The sequence below is a fragment of the Trachypithecus francoisi genome, unplaced genomic scaffold, assembly GCF_009764315.1.
Source record: "Trachypithecus francoisi isolate TF-2019V2 unplaced genomic scaffold, Tfra_2.0 Lachesis_group3, whole genome shotgun sequence".
Classification (NCBI taxonomy): domain Eukaryota; kingdom Metazoa; phylum Chordata; class Mammalia; order Primates; family Cercopithecidae; genus Trachypithecus; species Trachypithecus francoisi.
This window is the reverse complement of record NW_022681468.1, coordinates 53,689,031-53,712,196: the sequence shown is the minus strand read 5'-3', so window position 1 is coordinate 53,712,196 and position 23,166 is coordinate 53,689,031. Positions and strand designations below refer to the sequence as shown.

The following is a 23,166-nucleotide window of genomic DNA, read 5'->3' as shown; positions in this document are numbered from 1 at the left end:
CAGGCTGGTCTAGAACTCCTGGGCTCAAGCGATCCACCTGCCTTGGCCTCCCAAAGTGCTGAGATTACAGGCATGAGCCACCGCATTTGGCTTAGAATACCTTATTTGTCATGATTCTTTCTTAAGCAATCAAAAACAAGTTCAAAGGCACATTTGTTATGCTTATAACCTACCCAGGGTAACTAAATTAAAACAGAATGGACAGGTTTCATAATTCTCTTTGCCAGTAGAACTTTTGTTGGTATTCTCAAGAAAGCCAGCATTAGCCAGGCTGTACATACATATTCTGAAAGACAGATGTTCACCCCTCCCACTGTTCCAGTTCAGTATGTCTTAGGCACATGTTGGTAAGATATCACAAAAGACTGAAGAGAGGCCGGGGGCAGTGACTCAATGCCTGTAATCCCAGCACTTTGGGAGGCCCAGGCAGGTGGATCGTGAGGTTGGGAGATCGAGACCATCCTGGCTAACACAGTGAAACCCCATCTCTACTAAAAATACAAAAAATTTGCTGGGCGTGGTGGCGGGCGCCTGTAGTCCCGGCTACTCGGGAGACTGAGGCAGGAGAACCGCTTGAACCCAGGAGGCAGAGGTTGCAGTGAACCAAGATCACACTACTGCACTCCAGCCTGGGTGACACAAAGAGACTCCATCTCAAAAAAAAAAAAAAAAAGAAAACCCATCACAGAAGAGAACCTCAGTGGCCTAAGACCTCCATAATGTTATTACTAGTGTTTGAAAGGACTCCTCTGAGAATATTATCTCAGATAATCACAGCGTGCCTGAGGCATAAGTCAAAGAGTAACCAGTCTGTCACCAGACAGATTGCTGCTTCCTTTCTTCTCACGTATCCTAATGGGAGCGGAGGGAATTGTCTCTCAACTCTGGGGTTGGCATTTTTTTCCCCCAGGTTTTCAGTGAGTAACCAAAGAATCAGAGCTGCAAAGCTACTCTGGAACCTTTAAGACTCACTGTATAACACACAAACAGAATACATGAGTAAGTTTCATATTGTAGGGAATCCACCCTTTCCTGCCCTTCTGCTCAACATTTTTCTGTACTAGAGCTCTTCTATCCTCAGTCTTCTGTATAAGGTAAAGTCTCATGCATAAGGCAGCAGTCCCATATTTATACATAATTCCTCCACTATATTTTAGTTAGTAGCAGTATCCCTTAACCTAGCACTGCCTTGCCACTATGCCTTTCAACTCCAAGACGCCAGTGCAATTCTCTAAGATGGGCCCTCTCTCCTACATTGTGCAATACCTTCCCAAGAGCAAGGGGCCGGGTCTGGCCCTTCCAGCCTTATCAAACCTTTCTTCTTACATCTGGAGTATTCTAGTACTCAAGCCCTCAAGGAATGGGAATGTGATATTTGTGGTGAAACTAAAGCCACAACAGAATGAAAACAAAGTAGTTCTTTAAATACATCCCCTGTAAACTGTATTAAAATGAAACTTTGACCCTGGATAATCAAGTTATTCTACTTTTACATATTTTTTTTTCCAAAATTTGATGATCAGGAGAATAGAATTTAATGAATTTAACTTTTTCAACTCTGTATTTCTATAAATTGTATAAATCTTCTTGAGTTAGCTTGCTACATAAAATTAAGCCCCGTGCTATGCTGCCTCTGAAAAATAATTATACATATTCTTGGTTAGGGGCTCCTTGTGTATGGTAATTAGACAGACGGATTAAATGAATGATAATCAATTTTCCTGACTTCTCGTCTCTTTGGGTACTTTATTTTTACCAGCTGAGAATAATAAAAAGAGCATTTTAAATGTTAGGCAGTGAAAACCAGGACTTTATCACTAAACTATTTAAGTTTCCATGTGAGATTATTTTCTTTCATTAGCTACAGGGACATCTAAAACCTTAAAGTAGGACTTAATTAAATTTGTTTTGTTTAAAGTGCTTTTTATTTTGCTTTTAAAATGAATCTCAGTAATTACCAAAAAGAAAAATGAATTTAATTTCTTTATTATGACTTTCAGCCAGAATGATGAACGGTATTTAATTCTGGAAAAGTATTCTTTAAAAGCCAGTATGTTAAATTACTGACTTCTCTCTTAGACTAGAAGTTACACATCAGCATTAAAACATACTCTGAATCCTGGATAACCCTGAATTATTATTATTATTATTTATTTATTTATTGAGATGGAGTTTTGCTCTTGTTGCCTAGGCTGGAGTGCAAGGGCACGATCTTGGCTCACTGCAACCTCCGTCTCCCAGGTTCAAGCGATTTTCCTGCCTCAGCCTCCTGAGTAGCTGGTATTACAGGCATGTACCACCACTCCTGGCTAATTTTGTATTTTCAGTAGAGATGGGGTTTCTCCATGTTGGTCAGCCTGGTCTCAAACTCCCGACCTCAGGTGATCTGCCCTCCTCCGCCTCCCAAAGTGCTGGGATTACAGGCATGAGCCACTGCGCCCAGCCAATAAGCCTGAATTATACAAAAGATAAAAATAATTATTTTTTTTCTTCTAATATGCTAATCTTGTCAACATACTATCCTGGTGTCTAGAAAATACCTGTAAAGGAATGTGAATTACAGCAGTTCTCATCTCATTTTCTATATTATTGTGTTCTTTACACCAAAACGTACAAATACCACCTACCAACGTTTACACCTCTCAAAATAAGGCTATGGCCATCATGCTTTAAAAGCATGGGTCTGTGTGCTTGTTCACTGTGTCCTCTGCCATATGCCTACGCTTAAAATAACCTGGGGATATTTAAAACATTCCAAAGCCCAAGCCATACCACAGACCAATTAAATTATATGCGTGAGATACAAGCATCAATAATTTTTGAAAGTTTCTAGGTAATTCCAATATGCTTGCAAGTTTGAGAGCACTGTCTCAACCAACTTGTTCTCAGGCAAACTTCTGTTCATCCTTCCCTTCTCAGTTCACAGGGGATGTCTGATGCTCTCCCTCCCTAGGCCTTCTCATTATTCCTCCTGTGTATCTCTACCATGGCATGCACTATGTTGTAACTGTTAACTCACATGTCTGTTCCCCAATCTACTCTAAGATTAAGGAGTATTTTTATTTTTGAATCTCTGAATCTAACCCTTTGCCTGGTGCATGGCAGTACCCAATAAATTCATAGAGTGAATAACCTTTTCCTAAGAAAAACAAAAGCAAAAATGTAGAGTTGTGTTAATGTTTAAATGCCATGGGGAAAGTAATTGTTTAGGATATGTTTACAATAATGTTTCCCTGGTGGGCAATGTCCCATATTTAGAAAAACACCATATCAGTGAAAATAAAACATCCCAACATTAAGAAGAAATAAAAATATAACTTTGAATTATTACCCACAAAGTTGCATTTATTGTAATAAGCACAGAAAAATGTTTCCTGTGATAAGAAATATCCAAAACAACACATGCTTTCTCAGCTCCCCTTCCATCTTTACTAGATTATGTATTACTTTCCAAATCAGTCCTTTCAGAATTCAATGATGTTACAGGAGTTTACATACCTGATTTTAAGAGTTTAAAATACATGGTTTACAAAATATTTTTAGTCTCTGTTTAATGTGGTATTTGTACTGTTAATATCATCACTATGATTCAGAAAATATTCACATAGTGAATTTTCCTACAATCTAATTCTGGACAATAAGCTGGTCTTGAACTCCTGGCCTCAAACAATCCTGTCACCTCAGCCTCCCAAAGTGCTGGAGTACAACTAATTTAAACATACTTTTTTTTTTTTAAACTGTTCAAAATATTTTGCTCTTTGTTTTACCTAATTATATTTGATTTGCAGCAATGTTTCACAGCCTACCAATATGTTGTTGTTTTATCTGTTAGATTTTGATTCATGAAACCTGAAAATAAATCAGATTTAGGAACTGTTTTCCAAGATAGTGATATATTATTATCTAACGTATCTTTACACATGAAATGCTGGATGAGCTTAGTAGATATCAAATTAATTTAAGACCTTACCAAGTAGTATTCAATATGCACTCATTCTGATGCATATAAAAGACAAAAATGAGTAAAAAGTGAAATCCTCTACTTTTAAATGCCTACACTGTCCTCAACTATTGTTATCCAATTTTTAATTTTAGTACACTAAGTACAACTCAATTTTTTTTTTCTTTTTCAGACAGAGTCTCACTCTGTCACCCAGGCTGGAGTCCCGTGGTGTCATCACAGTTCACTGTGGCCTCAACCTCCTAGGCCCAAGCCATCCTCCCACTTCAGCCTCCTGAGTAGCTGGGAATACAGGCATGGGCCATCATGCCCGGAAAATTTATTTATTTTTTATTTTTAGTAGAAACAAGATCTGGCAGGCTGTCTTGAACTCCTGGCCTCAAACGATCCTGTCACCTAGGCCTCCCAAAGTGCTGGAGTACAACTAATTTAAAAGGCAGTCATTGAAACATATTTCTTGTTCTCTTTTCCATAATGGAGTCATGACTTTAAGTCGTAAGTACAGTATCCTTAGAAACTGCCCAGCTTTATCAGAAATAAGTTCTGAATGTATTGTCAATTGTGAAAAGACAAAAGATCATAGTTCCTAATATTCAGTTCTAATGGTATGGTTCCCAAAATGTAAAAGTTGTGACTGAGGCAATTATTTCAAGAGAGCTACAGCTGTAAATGAACACAAAACTGAATTCCTTTGCCATGCAAACAAGAGGCACACTTTCAACCAGTAACAGCTGGCTTCACATATTCATCTTTGGATGAAAAGAGCAGGGCAGTTTTAAAGTTGATTTCTGAGAGCATCAGATTTTGGATAGTGTCCTTTCTCAGGTCCTGTTTTCTTGTCTCCTCATCCCATTTTCAAAGCCAGACAAATAAACTCCCTCACTCCTTTAGCGAAGGGCTCAGTGAGGGCGTTTTTGCCACCCGTGGCCAGGGGTCATTGGGTCAGCAAAGTCAGAGGAAGCCTTGAAAGGCAGAAGGCCAGGAGATTGACGCCCTGCGGGACTAGGGGCCAGGTGCTGGGTGTCTCTCCTTTCGTCTGCGGTCCCCAGCAGCAGGTCCTGGTGGGCTCAGACTGACTGGAGAGGTGCAGCTCGCCCCCTCCCCAGACCCCGAGGTGGCAATGAAACCTCCATCTCCTGGCTTGATTCTTAGTGCTATAAAAAATCTTCCACTGGCCCTTTGCATGTCTAGCCCTCCATCCCCCAAAGCCACTATCGGGAGGGGACAAAAATAATTTCTGAGGGGCCACGGGCACTAAAACCACAGCAGACAGAGGCTGTGTCTACCTGAGGAACTGGAGAGGCAGAGTTAGCGGGGGAGGCTGGGCCTCCTCGGAGGCGCCCCTCCATCCAGCGTGAAACCTACGAGGCGCGGCGTCCCGAGTGGCGGGCGGGCAAGTGGCTGCGGGATTCACGAAGCCTCCTCCGCTGGGGACCGCCTCCTCTCGGAGTGGCCTCCCCTCCGGCGTTCCGCTTTACTAAGACGACGCTCAGGCCAAACAGCCGTCCCCGGCCAGCCAGACTCGGCTCCGGAGGGAGCGCCCCGAGGGAGCCGAGCCGGCGGCGGAGAGGGCCATTCGGCCAGAAGGTGGGGAGCCGCCGGGGTCCCCTCGCACCTCCGTCTCCACAGCACGGGGAACGGCCCTGATCGTCGTGGTCTACACCACCGTGTCCACCTGAGGCTCGCCTCGCTTCCTGGGTGCCCAGAAGGGTGGCTTACTCCATTTTCTCCTGCCCCCAAGTGGCCGCACCCCTCCACGGGACGCTTGGTTGGGTCCAGGGCGGGGCGGACCAGCGCTCCCCGTACGGTCGCGAGCTCGGCTCTCAGCTCCCGCTGCTCTGCAGTCCCCGCAGCCAGTCGGGGCGGGCCGGGGGCGGGGTCTCAGGGGGCGGTGCCTCAGGGGGCGGGGCGGGAGGCGTGGGCGGGGGGCGGGGCGGACGCGGAGTGCTCCTCTGGCTGGCGGGGCCAAGGGGCTGAGAGGAGCGGGGCAGGCTCGGCGCCGGCAGGAAGACTCAGAGGGCTGACCACGGAGCCCAACGCCTGGTGCTCAATACTTTCTCCGAGGTACGAACAAGAACCCGGTGTCTGGGCCCTTTCCGCTCGCTCCATCGCCCAGCCGCCGCGCCCCGGACGCCCGCTGTGCCCCCTGCCGGCGGGGCGGCGGCGGGACGGGGTTTTGGGAGGGTTTCTAGAAGTCGCGAGTCCCAGCGAAGGCAGTGGCCCCGCTCTCCGCCTCTTTCTTCGTCTTCTTTTCGCTCCCTTAGCTCTGGGTGTCGGGCACCGGCGGGAAAGTCGCTTTTCCGCGAGTCGGAGCTCGCCCACTCCGGGACAGGCGGACGAGGCCCTAGGGCAGCCGAGCCTGGCAGCGGGGGAGGCGTGGAGCTCGGGGCCGCTTCAGCGGCTGGGGCGGGAGGCTGGTCCCGGCTGCGGACTACGCGCCTGGGCTCCGTGCACCGCGCCTGGTCCTCTGCATCGCGGAGGTCGCCGGATCACAGAGTTCCCTGGCGGGCCCCGGCGCCCAGGTCAGTGTCGCTGTGGCTGGGCGCCGGGACCGGCACCCGTGTCCCGCGCTCCCGGGGGCTGCGCCGTGCCGCCTTGTTGTGCGCGCGCAGAGGCCGGACAGCTCGGCTGCGGGAAGGGACCCGAGCGCAGGGTCTGCCCCGAGTCCCAGAAAGTGCCCAGTCGGCGGAGCTGGAGGTTGAGCTGGGGCAGATCGGCGCCAGACTGGGGCCTGGGTGATATACGAGTTGGGGGCGCGGCCTGCAGAATTTGGGTTTTTGGAGGAGCTTGCGGTGCGCTGGCGGAGCCCCAGGCGAATGGGACCACCGGATTCGGCTCCGGAAGGGCCAGGCACTGTCAGGTATGGACAGCTGGTGTCCACCCGTGTAAGTGTAAAGTCTACAGGAATTACAACAACACCTCGAGTCCTGGGACAGCATAGCCTAATGGTGCGGGCGTTTTTTTAAAAGGCACGAATAGATGGGAAAATGTCAAAATAAGCGTATTTTAAAGTTGAAAGCTGGCAGATTTTTAGGCCGTGCAGTTGTGTAGCTAGTGTCCAAAGAAATATTAGCTCGTTTTCCCCCTTAACACCCTTTTCATTTTTATTTTTTAAGCAAAATCTCTTTTGCCAGTATTTCCCTCAGGAGCTGTGCATTGCTCACAGCAGAGAAGGAAAACTTCAAGCGTTCTCAGGTTGCTTCTGACTTCCAGCCTGTGCTCTCCAGCATTTCTGAATGTGGAGAAAAAGTATCTCGCTGGGCTTTCCGAGTATGATTCTCTTCTGTTCTTCTCTGGGACCGGGCAATGTTTGTTTATTGGTTTTATAAGCATCTATTTAAATTTAGTTTTTGCACGAAATACTCCCTCTTGCCACAGGGTGTAGTTTGGGGTTTAGAAAATGCTGTTGGAGAAAGCTGCTAGTGGCTTCATTTTCCAAGAATGTAAGTCATTTCCTTTCTGTGATTTCAGGGAGTTGATATTTCACAGCATCAAAACTTTGTGGGGAAAATTTTCCGTAATACATCTGTCATTAAAGAGGCTTGTGACTTTTGGGTTTCCTTCTTAGAGCAGTGCATGAATTTAGGTTCAGCAGTGTTAAAGGATGAGAATTTTTTTTTGTTTTTAGAATTTAGAGCATTATGAGACTACTGTCGAAATTTTAACAACCAGGAGCTACAAATGGCCTGCAGGATGGAGAGTGGGGGAGGGGAGAGGAGAAGACCAGAAGAGAGGCAGGAAAACAGATGCCTTTGCTGATGTCCTTTGTAGTATAAAACTTAACGGCACCTAATCATTTTCTCAGGTGTGGCTTTGAGAAATAAACGTTTTATGTTAAAAATGAAAATACTTCACAATGTGAGACAGCTGGCATTTGAATACTTTTCCCGGTATGTTTGTAAACATATTGGATTCATATTTCATATTAAAGTGGACATTTAGTAGGATTATTAGATGAAAAGGATCCCCCAGGGGATATCTAATATCATGTTATCTGCAGGACATCTTCTCCAGAAAGCAGACTGACTGTAATATGAACTAATTTCCCCCTCTTTGAGTTGCTTGCAAGAATCTCTGAGATCTGACACTGATGGGCTACAGTAATCAGCAGTTCTTGCAGTACTCAAGACATTTTAAGGGGCAGGAAATCTTTCCTATTTCCAGTATCTTCTTTTTGCGGGCAACAAGGGTAAGCTGCTAGTTTTAAGTACATAATTTGAACTTACAGATTTATGATGCTCCTGGCTCTACAGGAAAACTGAAAACAGCATGGGCCTGGATGAAGACGCTACTTTTGAAAGCAAAATGCCAATGTGCTAGGTAACAGTTTTTAGTTACAAATTCTTAAGAAAATTTGTTACTCAACTAGGTTAGCTGAATTGGGGGGGGGGTCTTTTTTCTAGTTTTTGGATTTTGTTTCCACATTTAACTATACTTATAAAGCTTTTGGCTTTCTGAACTTATGATGTAATAGACTGCATAGCTTTTTGTGGCAGATGCTTGGAATGAAAGTTTCAAACAGAATTGTTTTTGACTAAGCTGTCAGGTTCAGAGTTGAGTATAAATGAGTCCTGTCTCACAACTAACTTTTATGATAAAGAAATTCTTTATAGTTTTTGATTTGAATGTTGCACATTTTGATTTCTAAAGTTGTGGGTTTTTTTTTTTTTTAGAAAAATAAAACCTGCAAACAATTATTTTATTACATGAAAGCCAGTACCAAGAAAAGATTAATTCAGTCCAGATGTAAAAATGTATGTGAATTTTAGATTTGGATGATCTCAACAAGTTTTCCCTTTTGTTGATGGGACTGCCTGGATCCCAGATGGCATTCACAAATTATCCCTTAGGTGGTTTTCTGAGTTGAGAACGAAATTTCTTGGGCTTTCCCTAAAGTCGATTTAATACTAAGTCTTCTAAAGGATAGAAAGTTTTTTGCATTTGTACATTTTTCTGTTCATTAATACAAACCTCATAAATGCCCTGGTTTGGTAGATAAAGCGTATTTCTTTCATAAGTGAGAAAACAGGAGATACTCGGTTAGTGTATCCTTATGGGTAAAGCATAGAAGCTTTGGCTTTCATTTTTGCAATTTCAACTTTCTTCTTTTAAAGTAAAAAAAAAAAAAGTTTTAAATGTGTTTACAATCCTCAGTAGAATCCTACTGCAACACAGTTTGTGGTTTCAGATACAGCAATCTGTCCTTGTTTGATGATCCCCTACCTCCTCCCCACACCCAACAAGGAACAACAAACACAATTTATTTAAAAGTCAGTATATTTTTAAACGTCTACTCCTAGTACTAGAGTTATAAAGGCTGTTTGTGGCACACATTAAAATTATGTATTTTTAGGAAGTCTTTGTATGATTATATCATTACACATTTTGGGAGTGTGTTTATGTCGTGATTGTGTATAAAACAATGGAGAGTTAGGAGAGGGGAATGGGAAAGATTTAGCGAAGGAGTTTTATGAGTAGTGAAATTTCATTTATAATGTATGTTCCGTAAAACCCAAACAGGCAAAATGTTATTGTTGGTCTCTGTGGTTATACTTTGATACAGAGGGTAGTCCAGAGGGCTTTCTGAGTTGCACATTATCCTCAGGAAGAGGCTTTGGGGGCCTTTAAATATAAATAGAAACAAGTTAAAGGGATACATTGAGAGGAACGAGGAAGTAGAATACTGGACATTCTGTTGCAAGGAAAACTTAAAGTTAGAAGGATAAGTATTTAAAACAAGGCCAAAGTAGAGAGAACTTACTGTTTCGAAGTGTAAGAATAAGGTATTTTTAGCTGAGAAAAAAGGATTAGAATGATTAGAATTAAGGTGCCCTATAAGGTCTGTATACAACTTGAAATAGGACTGCTAATTGATAGTTATCCTGGAAACTGCCTGTCTTAGTGTTGAATCACTAGTTTGGTGTTAAATAATGTGCAGGGACTGGATGCTTATAACTGTATCCCGTACACTCCAAAAGCCACTTCCCATTTCAAAGACCGGAAACGTTTTTTGTTTAAGTACCAATGATTCTACAAATAATTAGTCCCCCAATATTTGAGGAAACTACTACTGTCTACCTCCCATGCTGTGGGACCAGAGGGTGCTCTACAGCAGTAATGGCTGAAGTTATTATGAAGTTTTAGGTAAAAACAAGCAATCTGTGCTTCTCATTACCTTATGTGATTTAGTGGTGTAATTCTGATACAAGTTTGTGTATGATCACTTTTTATATACATCAAATGGAACGGAACAGTCATGCAGTATATATACCATATTGATCAAAGATGAATTACAGAACACTGAGAAGGGGAAAGAAATCATTGATCTCTCAGCTGATTGTATCACTTCAAGTCAAGAAGAGAAGAATGTGCTGAAACAAATTCACAGATGAACCAAATACAGCCCCAGGAGAAGGCAGTGTTTTCCTGGGGCTTCCTTGGAGTTGTCTGTAGCATAGCATTTTCTTTTCTTTTCTTTTTGTTTTTTGTTTTTTTTTTTTTTTTTTTTTGAGACAGAGTCTTGCCCTGTCGCCCAGGCTGGAGTGCAATGGCGCGATCTTGGCTCACTGCAACTTCCGCCTCCCGGGTTCAAACGATTCTCCTGCCTCAGCCTCCTGAGTAGCTGGGAGTACAGGTGCCCGCCACCACGCCCATCTAATTTTTGCATTTTTAGTAGAGATGGAGTTTCACCATGTTGGCCAGTCTGGGCTCGAACTCCTGACCTCGTGATTTGCCCGCCTTGGCCTCCCAAAGTGCTGAGATTACAGGCTTGAGCCACCGCCCCCGGCCAGCATAGCATTTTCTTGAATATCTTTCCCCACCTGTACGGCCTTCTTAGCTAAGTTAAATCGATACAGCAAGAAACTAGGTAGTGATTTGGTCATTATCCAAGTCATGGCATTAATGTGCTGATAATTGGAATAATTCTGACCAAAAATATCTATTTAGACTCTCAGTATTCCAAATGGATCCTCTTGGGGGGTGTTTTCAGATTTTTTCCAACAACATTATCTTTGTACATGTTTTATACAACTTTGAGCAACAATGTTTCACTGGTATATGAAGACAGAAAAACAATATTTTGTATTAATTTATAGCCACAGTTTCATGTGAGGGAGGAAATCATTTAAAAAAATTAAGCAATTTTCTTGATGCATATTTTAGGAAATATAATGAAGTTTCTCACTTAACTTTTCAGATGATTTTCTCTCTGATTGGGTTAAATAAAATGTGATTAATTTTCTCCCCACAGGTAGTAGCACTTGTGTGTACAGTTTCAGTAGATGACTTTTTTTTTGGTCCCTGTAGCTTTATTTCTTTGAACTTGTTGCTGAATTATACACAACCAGACAAATGCACAGATCAGGAGTGTACAGCACAAAATGATCACATCTGGACAACTAGCATCCAAATCAAGAAACAGAACATTACCAGCCTCTCTTTACAGTCATCATCCTTGTCCCCAGGATAACTATTATTCTGACTTTTATTGTCACGGATTAGTTTTAAGCTGTTCTTGGACTGCATTTAAATGCAATAAAATATACATTTTTTGGTCATCTTTAGCTCAACATAATGTCATGTGATACATCCAAATTGATGTAGGTAGCAGTAGGTCTTTTTTCTGTTATTTCTGTGAATGAATATGCCCAGTTTGTCCATTTTGTTGGTGGATATTTGGGTAATTTGAGGACAGTACATGATAGGTGACCTTTTGATGGCTCTAAAAAATGTTGAGCACTTTGGGGTTGAAAGCTGAGTATGGTCTTAAGATTGAAAGAAAAAAGGAACGTCAGAAATAAGATGTGAGAGGAAAAAAAGCATTCTTAAGAACACTTTAAAGGTTCGACTCAGTCACCGTATCCTAAGGATATAGTTTGGAATATACCAACTAGATATTACCAGATTTCAGCTGACAATTGATAAGAGGAAGGAGGCCTTAGGTGACATCTAGCCAGCCACATCATTTTTCAGAGATGGAGGCACTGTGGCCTCAAGAGGTTGAATGACTATACAAAGTCTCACAGCTAATGACAGCACCAATAGTACAAGCTGCTCTGACTCTCAATCTTGTCTCCTCTAGTGCCACGTGCTTGCTGGAGAGAGAGAAGGCAAGATCAGGGCTACCAACTGTAGCTGTGCAGGTTTTGCCATGCAAGGTGGGTCTGAAAACCACCTCCCTACTATGTCGTCCAAGCAGTGAGTCCATCGGGGGGCTCACTGCCTGGAGGATGGGTACCCTTTTCTGATTCAGGCAAAGGTGTTCTATGGCTCTGTTCAGATAGACTCAGATCTGCCCAGAGGAAATGGATCTGTAGCCCAGTGAGGCAGAATTTTTCTTCATTCAGCCTGCTGTACCTCTGCCCTCCATACAGAGCTCTGTTGGGGCTTGCCTTTTCCCAGTTTTCTCTCTCTCCCTCACTTCTAGGGCTTTCTAATGAGACTTTGGGTTATAAGTATCAAGTAGGAGATCTCTTGAGGTCCCTCTTGATTCACTCTTTTGTTAATCCATAAATGATCTAGGATGGACCCTAACTTCAAAGGACTGTTTTGTCAATATTTTTGGAATAATTCATCCGTAAGAAAATCTCAAAAATTCATTTTTTGGACTCCTCCTGCCTTTATGCTTCTCCCTCTTTTCTCTCTTTTTGTGTCTTCCTTCCACCCCCATCCAGTTATCATTTCTTAAAGATCCCTGGAAACATCCAGTCTTTATCTGCTGAGAGCAGCAGTGAAATTCTGACGCCAAAATCTGTGGCAGTCTCTAGGAAGTACTTATTGTAAAACATAAGATAATGATTTCACTGAGATATCTAACAGATAAAACAAAGCGCTTGCAAAGGAAAAATATTCATGTATACATTTTCTTTTATGTTTCCCTAAAGAATAAAGGGCGGTTTTATTATTTAAGAAAAGACTCAGAGCTTCAGCTTAGGCTCACTAAAAAGGTGAAGAGAAGGTAAAATTAGAGAATTTTATAAGTATGTGGTATTTATATATCCTACCTGAATAAGATACTGCTTATCGCAGCAAAAATTTAGCATATGTAATGTTAACAAATAAAAAATATGCTGACCATAGGGCCACAGCTCTGACAAGTTGCTCAGTGAAATTACTACAGAATAGAGTAATCCATATTGAAGACAGCATAGAAGAGGGATAGTAAAATATAATGATAGGAATGAGGGCTTTGAGATCAGTCCCCTGGGGCCCAAATCCAGACTCCAGTATTCTCCCATGTGTAACCTTGGGGAAGTTACTTAACTCTCTACACCTCTTTTTCCTCATCAGTAAAGTGGGAGATAATTATAATAACTATCCCGCAGGATTGTTCTTATTTTTCAGTGAAATGGTACAAGTAAAACAACTGATGTAGTCTTTGATATATAATAAATGTCTTAAGTGATGTTAGCTATTGCTGCTTAAGACAGAAAGAAGTGATGTGTAAAAGGACTTACAGTTTTATGGGAGGTTCCCAAGCCTTCATTTATAAGCATTTTATGAGATTTAACTTTGTTTTTTGATGGCATTAAGCAGGCAACAAAACCTAGTATTTCTCAGTTACAGATACTGGGAAGTCTGTGTTGCTACAGTAGGGGCAGCTGGCCTGTTGCACTGATTACTAATTGATCGAGTTATTTTTCCTAATTCTCTTCTAATTTCCAGCCGTCTCAGTCTTTCAGCTTCTGTCTGCTAGATAGTTGTTTCTTTCCATATGCCAAAAAAGCCAGCCTGCAGCTTTTAAAAATTTTCTTTACGGTGGCTGATGTTGTGCAAAGTTCTTTTAAACTTAAAGAATACCACTGAGTGGCCCATGTCTTTTGCCCATGTTCCCTGCATGGCTTCATGTGAGTACTTTTGAAGAAAGCCACTGTTACTGATATAAAGCAGGTCTTTATTCCCACCCCCTAATCATTGGCACAGTTTATATAATGTGGGTCAGAACCATTTGTGATTTTCTGTTATGAGGGCCAGAGTTTGAGATTTTAAACGATTCATTCAAAGAAACTTAAGAAAGACACAGTTAAGCACCTTAGAAAGATACATTTTCATCTAACTAGCCTAAGTACAAGCTCAGCTGAAAACGGTACAGGATCCTCTAGAAGACTCGCGCTGTATCATTCTGATCTGTTCATTCAAGGGCAGGAGACCTAGTCCGGATAACCCAGTTCCCGTTGTGATTGTGTGTGTAAAATCTTGAGCTTAGTAAACTTAACACTTTAAAAATTTTCACTAAGTCCATTAAAAACCAGGTTTTATGTCTTTATGAAGTATTCAGGACTGTGCTGAATACCTTGTGCAATTTCTGCCAATGTGTTTCATGTCTAGTTGGGGGAACAAAATACATGGGTGTGAAAAGATACTAGATGTTTCCAAATGAGTGTGAAGTAGAGCTTTGGTTTTAGGGTCCAAAATCAAGGATGGTCAGACATGGGATGTTCCCACCCTTCCTGGGGCCACCGGATTTATACTGGATCGTGAAGTCAGGCTGAGATTTTTCTATCCTTCAAGCCTGTAGAAAAGGGGCTTTTCTAGGAGCAACAGAAATGTACAAGATCTGGTAAAAATCTCAAATATTAAAAGACAACTATGAAATTAAAATTATTAAATGTTTAAATTCATGCATTCAATATAATGTATGCCTAGTACATGCCAGGCACTGGTCTAGGTCTGAGAGATGTCAGTGAATAAAATAAAGGGGGAAAACAAAAAAGAAAAAACAAAAAAAAAACTCTGCCTTCATGGACCTTATATTCTATTAGGAGGCAATCAGCATAACAAAATAAGTGTTATAGTATTTTGGAAGGTAATAAGCCTGATGGGAAAAAGAAAAAGTGGAGCAGGCTAAGGGACAGTAGGAGTGCTGGGGAAGGGAGGCAGGGACTTTGCGATTTGGAGGAGTGTAGTCAAGGTAGACCTCACTGAAAAGAGGGTTTGAAGGAGGAAGAGAGCCACACACAGCTAGCTGGGGGAGAAGTGTTCCAGCAGAGGGACTAGTGAAGGCATCAGGTGGAAGCATGCCTGGTGTGTTCTAGGAACAGGGAGAAGACCACAGTGGTGGAGCACTGAGAGCAGGGAGAGAAGGAGTAGTAGACAAGGTCAGAGATGTTTGGAGAGCACATGTTTGGCTTGCGTGGACTGTATTCAGGGCTTGACTGTGAGTGGAATGGGGAGCCATCAGAGGGTTTTGTGCAGAGGAGTGAGATGATTTGATCTGCATTTTAATAGAATCACTGGTTGCTGTAGGAATCTGGAATTTAGGGAATAGGTCTAGGTTGGAGATACAAATTTGGAAATTGCCAACAGAATTTGGATGAGATCACTTGGGAATGTGTGTAGTCAGAGAAAGAGGCTTATGGACCAAGCCTTGGGGCATATCAGTATTTACAGTTTGTAGAGAAGAGAAGAAATCACACACATAATACAAGAAAGTGTTTTAAGCACATTTTTCCAACATAGTGAACCCAATTAAGTGTCTCCATTCCTTGAGTAACAATGTTATCACTAGAAGATACTGTTAACTCTGTTGACCTACACAGTGGAAGAATGAACTATGAATTGTTTTTCTAATTGTGATGTTGGTCTTGGGCTAAACCTGGATGCTTCATCTTTTAGAGGTTGTGTTGATAAGGAGGAATCAGTAAAAGAAAATTAAGAAGGAGCAAGCAGAGGATAGGAAGAAAATTAGAAAAATGTCCCTGTAGTCAAAGAAAATATCTCCAGCAGAAGAGTGGATCAGTTAGCTCACATGTTGCTGAGAGGTCAAGTAGGGTCAAGACTGAGAGTTGCTCATTGGATTTAGCAACCTGGGGAGTCATTGGTGATGATGACAAGAGCTGTGTCACTGGAGGAGTAGGGATGAAAACCTTATTGGATTGAGTGCAAAGAGAACAAAAAATTTCTGAAAGATAACTATTACTTGTAATAAAGTTTTGTATATTACAAATATTTAATATTGGATGTGGGTACATTTTAATATGCCTGATGGGATGTGCAGCGGGACTTTGGAAATGGGAATGTTGGAGGCCATGCGTATCTTCAGCAGGCTTTGTCAGGGTTAGGGAGCCTTTGACCTTCTCCCTAGTTATTATTGGTAGGGCGCTAGTATATAGGTTGTAGTTCGTATATTTTGAAATAGAGAAACAGTTCTATGCAGTTTTTTAGTTCTTTATTAAATGTCTTTGGATGAGAACTGTATCTTGAAAATACTCATACTTTGTTTAAAGACTTTTTCATTTCTAGTAAAGATGTGTTCTTTAATTCAACCTATTGATCCTTGTCTTAGATTGTTTTTGATACTCTAATGGAGTACCACACATAGGGTATTCTGTCCATAAAGAATGGAAGTTTACTATTAACATTCTTTACAGAACTAGAAAAAAAACTATTTAAAAAGTCATATGGGACCTAAAAAAGTGTCTGAATAGCCAAGGCAATCCTAAGCAAAAAGAACAAAGCTGGAGGCATCATGGTACCCAACTTCAAACTGTTAGAGCTACGGTGACCAAAACAACATGATACTGGTACCAAAACAGACACATAGAGCAGTGGAACAGAATAGAGAGCCCAGAAGTAAGGCCACACACCTGCAGATGTCTGATTTGTGACAAACCTGACAAAACAAGCAATGGGGAAAGAATTCCCTATGCATTGAATGGTGCTGGGATAACTGGCTAGCCATATACAGAAGATTGAAATTGGACCGCCTCCTTATACCATATACAAAAATTAACTCAAAATGGATTAAAAGCTTAAATATAAAGCCCCAAACTGTAAAAACCCTGGAAGACAACCTAGGCAATACCATTCTGGACATAAAAATGGGCAAACATTTAATGATGAAGACACCAAAAACAATTGCAACAAAGGCAAAAATGGACAAATGGGATCTAATTAAAGTAAACAGCAGAGGAAACTGTCAACAGAGTGAACAGACAGCCTACAGAATGGAAGAAAATATTTGCAAACTGTGCATCTGACAAAGTTCTAATATCTAGCATCTATAAGGAACTTAAATTTACAAGAAAAAAATCCATTAAAATGTGGGCAAATGACAGGAACAGACACCTTTCAAAAGAAGACATACATGCAGCAAACAATCATGAAAAAAGCTTGTCATTGATATTGGAGAAAGCAAATGAAAACCACAATGAGTTACCGTCTCACACCAGTCAGAATGGCTACTAAAATGTTAAAAACAATAACAGATGCTGGCTAGGTTGTGGAGGAAAAGGAATGCTTATACACTGTTTGTGGGAGTGTAAATTAGTTCAACCATTGTGGAAGACAGTGTGGTGATTCCTCAAAGACCTAAAAACAGAAATACAGTTCGACTTAGCAATCCCATTACTGAGTATACACACAAAGGAACGTAAATCATTCTGTTATAAAGACACATGCATGCATGCATATGTTCATTGCAGGAATAGTCACAATAGCAAAGACATAGAATCAAGCTAAATGCCTATCAGTGGTAGACTGGATAAAGAAAATGTGGTACATATATACCATGGAATACTATGCAGCAATAAAAAAAGAATGCAATCATGTCCTTTGCAGTAACATGGATGGAGCTGGAGGCCATTATCCTCAGCAAACTAATGCAGAAACAGAAAACCACATACTGCATGTTCTCACTTATAAGTGGGAGCTTAATGATGAGAACGCATGGACCCACAGAGGGGACACACACTGGGGCTTACCAGAGGATGGAGGTTGGGCGGAGGGAGAGGATCAGGAAAAATAACTAATGGGTACTAGGCTTAATACCTGGGTGACAAAATAATCTGTACAGCAAACCCCCATGACACAAGTTTGTCTATATGACAAACCTGTACTCATCTCCTTGAATTTAAAATAAAAGTTACACTTTAGAAAAAGGAAGTTCATTCAGCTTATGATTTGAGGGCCCTGAAGTCCAAGAGCACGGCACCAGCATCTGGCCCAGGTCATCCCATGGTGGAATGCAGAAGCAAGGGCAAGACAGAAAGCACAAGGGGCCGGACTGGTTTTTATAACAACCTGCTCTTGTGATAACTACATTAATCCACTCATGAGGACTTGACCTTCATGACTCAGTCACCTGTTGTTAGACCCCACCTCCCAGTGCTATTGCATTGGGGATTAAGTTTCCAACACATGAACTTTTGGGGGGCTCATTCAAACCATAGCAGTCCTTTTACATGAAAGGTGAGACATGTGCTTTGACTTGGCTTCTTTTTCGGCAATGATGATAGGTTTGGTCTGACTAGGCCACACAGCATAGTGCCCCATTGGCCTGGAAGCCGTCATTCACAGAGTAAATGGCTCGGGTTAGTGAATCCCACGAGCCAGAGCAAATTGAGTAATAGAAAAATTGCCTCTTTAAAATTTTAAATACCTTGTTGATGACTTTCATCATGAAGTATTATTTCAAAGCATGTGATGAAGCAATTTTCATAGTCCTGTATTTTATAATTATACACCAAGAATTTTCTGGGAACTACCTTTGAATTTTGCTGTCTGTAATACTGTCATCAAAATGAATCAACAAGTATCTGATACTAATTATCTTTTCTTTCTCTAAGCTTATTAAAATGCTAACCCATAGGCCTTTAATGCGTAAGTATTGTTTTTGGATAGTTAAAAGCTTAGAGTGATTGGTAGAACGAAAACTTAGTTACATATATTTTAGTGTTTAGTAGTACCGAAGTGTAGTATTAGTCTTTAGAAAGTTGCTAATTTAGAAAACGCTGGAAAGGGCAGACTTTCCTTTGCAGTGGACTAGGGCACAAGGTTTTTGAGAAGTGGAGCTCTGGTGATTGATTATATGTGTGTTTCTAGTGGGTTGTGGTGCCTGCCTATAATGTCAGCATTCTCTTAGGTACTGGTTTGCCAGCACTGTTTTATTAGTATCATTTTGAATGTTTTTTCAGCTGAAACTTGTAAGTTACTCTACAGTTAGTTAAGTTACAGTACAGTTAGTTAGAATATAATTGGCTTGTAACCGAAATACACCAGGCCAATGTGAAGTAATTTCCCAGTGCTAAGGCTTTTACATTGTAGATACTGGAGTATGCAGAGGTATAAAACTGAGCAAGTTTTGAAATAAATGTTATGTCACTTGTCAGTGACTACAGAATAAAGTCCAGATCTCTTAGGGTGGAATTCATCATGCCAACCAGAGTTGCAAGCCTGTGGCCCACCAACAAGTTTGGCTGCAGACGTGTTTTGGCTTTTAACACAGTTATTTGCCAACATTTAAAAACAGACAAATTTTACATTAAAAAAATTGAGTTTCATACCTTCTCTAGAAAAATTTGAAGGCCTGGCAAGGTCTGTTGTAGCAACATAACAGCTTCCCCCTTTATACAGGGTGTGTGCTCTGCAGTCTCCCACTGTCCCTGGCAGAGACTCTCTTTTCCCCAACATTGGGGCCAAGACACTGTAGGCATTTTTCATCCTACAGGCTTCACTTCTTTGCTCCTGCCCTGGTAGGCATGTGAGTTTGCTAACCTTGTGTTTAGATACTTATTTTTTTCTCAAAGTTCCTTAAATCTAGCCAAATTGTTCTTCCCATTGACGTGTCTAATGCATACACACTTCGTCTACCTCATGTTTCTGCTTCTGGCTTCTCGTTCCGCTGCATCTGAGCTGCATATTGCCTGTATCACATCATTGGAACCTAGCACATTTCTAGCTCCCCAGCTATACTAGTTTCTTGAAGACAATGATTATTTAATTTACTAACACCTAGCAAATTTATTTTAAATTTTCTAGGTTAGCTATTTGCTATGGTTTGGCAGTGTCCCCACCCACATCTCATCTTGAATTTAACTCCAACAGTTCCCATGTGTTGTGGGAGGAACTTAGTGGGTGGTAATTGAATCGTGGCAGCATGTCTTTCCCGTGCTGTTCTCGTGATAATGAATAAGTCTCACAAGATCTAGTGGTTTTAAAAATGGGAGTTTCTCTGCACAAGCTCTCTTCTCTTGTCTGCCGCCATGTGAGTTGTGCCTTTCACTTTCTGCCATGATTGTGAAGCCTCACCAGCCACGTGGAACTGTAAGTCAAATAAACCTCTTCCTTTTGTAAATTGCCTGGTCTCAGGTGTGTCTTTATCAGTAGCGTGAAGATGGACTAATACTCTATTGTTAGATTTAACTTCCAGTGGGTGATAATCTATGATTATAGTGACACTTATAGAAGAAGTAGAACGTAATCAAAATCTTATGTGAAATCTACTTCCTCACATAGTGCTTTCTTAATTTACTATGCCATTTCCTTTGTAGCTTTGTAGTAACATTTATATAATCCATTTGAGTAGTAATTCACTAAGCACCTCATTTATTGCCATTTCCCTAGTTCTGTTACATAGATGGATGATGCTTCCAGATGAATGAATGGCTCATGACTATGTGCCATTTTATTATTTTAGATATGCTTCTTCCTAATGATTAATACTGTTTTAAATGTCTTATCTTTTTATTCGTTTGGTAAATAGTATGTTTACTGTGGTACTTTCCCTTTTGAAGCTTTCACTTTTTAGCAGGAATGGCAGATTTAAATAATGGAGTACATAATGACTTAATTTCAAAAAGTGTTACTAAGAAGTAGAGGTGCTGTGAGACTTTAGGGCAATCTGATCTGGTCTAAGAGTGGGGACTGAAGTGGGGATTGTAACAGGACTGAATTCTGAATTCCTTAACATTCTCATACATATTCCATGGCAGTTTGTGAAGTAATTGGAATGTAAAAATTTAACCTTACAAACAAATAAAAAGGTAATTTTGGAACAAAATAATAGTTAAAAAGTTTTTTCACTGAGAACTTAACTTGGCTGTTGTCATTGCATTAGTGATAAACAAAATTATGATTTATAGCTCTAGAATTTATTGTTTGGTACCTGAGTTGAACTCTGTTTAAATAAGTAAACAAAGGACAAATGGGAAATTGGGCTAAAAATTTCAGATATTAGCCTGGCACAGTGGCTCACACTTGTGTTCCCAACACTTTGGGAGGCTGAGGCAAGCACATTGCTGGGGCCCTGAAGTTTGAGACCAGCTTGGGCAACGTGATGAAACTCTGTCTCTGCAAACAATACAAAAGTTAGTTGGGTTTGGTGATGCATGCCTGTGGTCCCAGCACTCTGGAGCTTGAGGCGGGAGGATTGCTTGAGCCTGGAACGTCATGGTTGCAGTGAGCTGTGATCATGCCATTGCACTCCAGCCTGTCTAGCCTGCGTGACAGAGCAAGATCCTGTCTCAAAAAAAAAAAAAAAAAAAAAAAAATTCAGATATGAATAGCTTACAAAACAACGTTTATTTTATGAAACTATAATTATTTCAAAGGTATTTGTAATGAGGAATTTTCTCATGGCTTTCAGAAATAGGATATAAAAAATAAACTTAGTAATCCCCCAACAGTTACTAGTGGATAGCACCTTTATTTAATACTGCAAGCCCATAACTGAAAAATTAATACTTTATCGCTTGGAAGAGTGAAGTAATATGGTATCCTGCAAAAAACTCCGCAGTAAATTTATTGACATGTGTGACCCAAAATATAGAGTGGAATTTTGTGTGGTTGCGTATGTTTTATCACAACAATCAGAAATGTTTTATGTATTTTCTTCCAAAGAAAATAGAATTCTATACTTAACCCATCTAAATATAGTGGTAAAGTTAATTTTTTGCATAGTTTAGTGACACACTGAAACAAAGGTCAGCTGCAGTGGTGCCATTTCAGAAATCTCTTTTGAGGAACTCACGTTACTTATAATTATAGAAGGAGATTCAGAAAAATTGATATGTTTAAGGGTTTTACTTCAAAGAAACCCAAGATTTTCAAGTGTAATATTAAGGATATTTAAGGAAATTAAAATCAGGAACAGTTTTTAATAAATGTTGTCTCATCTAGAATTTAAAATAAATTCTAATTAAATCTTAAAAATAAAATATTTTAAAACTCAAGTACTCATTTTCTTTTTTTTTTTTTTTTTTTTTTTAGACGGAGTCTTGCTCTGCCACCCAGGCTGGAGTGCAGTGGCCGGATCTCAGCTCACTGCAAGCTCCGCCTCCCGGGTTTACGCCATTCTCCTGCCTCAGCCTCCCGAGTAGCTGGGACTACAGGCGCCCGCCTCGTCGCCCGGCTAGTTTTTTGTATTTTTAAGTAGAGACAGGGTTTCACCGTATTAGCCAGGATGGTCTCGATCTCCTGACCTCGTGATCCGCCCGTCTCGGCCTCCCAAAGTGCTGGGATTACAGGCTTGAGCCACCGCGCCTGGCTCAAGTACTCATTTTCTGAACCCTCATTCATTTTAAATCTGTGGGAGAGGATGTTGAGAGCTAATGATTTATAATTGACTAAATTATTTGTTTCTACAGGTGCCTAAAAAAAGTAAAGATAAATTTTCATGAAATATAAGTTGTAGAGTAAAACCTAGCAGGGAAAGCTAATTGAAGTTATCTAACTTATAAAACAACATTTCCTTTAATTACTGCCTTACATATTCTTGAACTAGGCTCGTGTTGCTGATGAGTAAATTTTCAGGAAATTTTTAATCAGTGTATTATAGATAATTCACATTATCAGTCATTTGTTCAGAGCAGCTGTTACCCTGGAAAATCCTCTTATTAATTTATAGAACTGGTTAGAAAAGGGAAGTGAAAAGAAAGGTGTTTTGAAATGATTACACATGATACATTTAAGGGTAAGATACTAAGGACAGTTGCTTGATTTACTCTTTAGAAGTTATTTATTTATTCATTTATTGAGACAGAGTCTTACTCCTTTACTCAGGCTGGAGTGCAGTTGCACAATTTCAGCTCACTGCAACCTGCACCTCCTGGATTCAAGTGATTCTCCTGCCTCAGCTTCTGAGTAGCTGGGATTACAGGCATTCACTACCATGCTTGGCTAATTTTTGTATTTTTAGCAGAGACAGGGTTTCATTATGATGGCCAGACTGTTCTTGAACCCCTGGCCTCAAGTGATCTGCCCACCTTAGCCTCCCAAAGTGCTAGGATTACAGGCGTGAGCCACCGTGCCCAGCCCAGAACTTAAAGTGTTTAAGTTAGAATGCAGAAGGCTGTGAAGCTCGAATGAAATAATGCTGGTGTGTTTTTGTTATTGTTGTTTTGAGACTGAGTCTCCCTGTGTCACCCAGGCTAGAGGGCAGTGCCACAATCTCGGCTGTCTGCAACCTCCGCCTCCCGGGCTCAAGT

General features: G+C 41.0%; 1 protein-coding gene across 6 annotated transcripts in view; it reads left to right on the top strand.

The window, feature by feature from the left end:
- FRMD6 (FERM domain containing 6) overlaps positions 1–23,166 on the top strand; it is a 254,916-nt gene that overhangs the window by 161,278 nt on the left and 70,472 nt on the right. The window contains exons 1-2 of one of the 6 annotated variants that reach the window (XM_033188052.1): positions 5,903–6,025; positions 12,045–12,120. The exons of 1 other annotated variant lie outside the window; for it this stretch is intronic. The gene's annotated coding sequence lies outside the window, so the exon portion shown is untranslated. Of the gene's footprint in view, positions 1–5,886; positions 6,026–8,189; positions 8,282–12,044; positions 12,121–23,166 lie in introns of those variants that run through there. 4 more of the 6 variants (XM_033188051.1, XM_033188054.1, XM_033188050.1 and 1 more) reach the window with 4 other exon arrangements.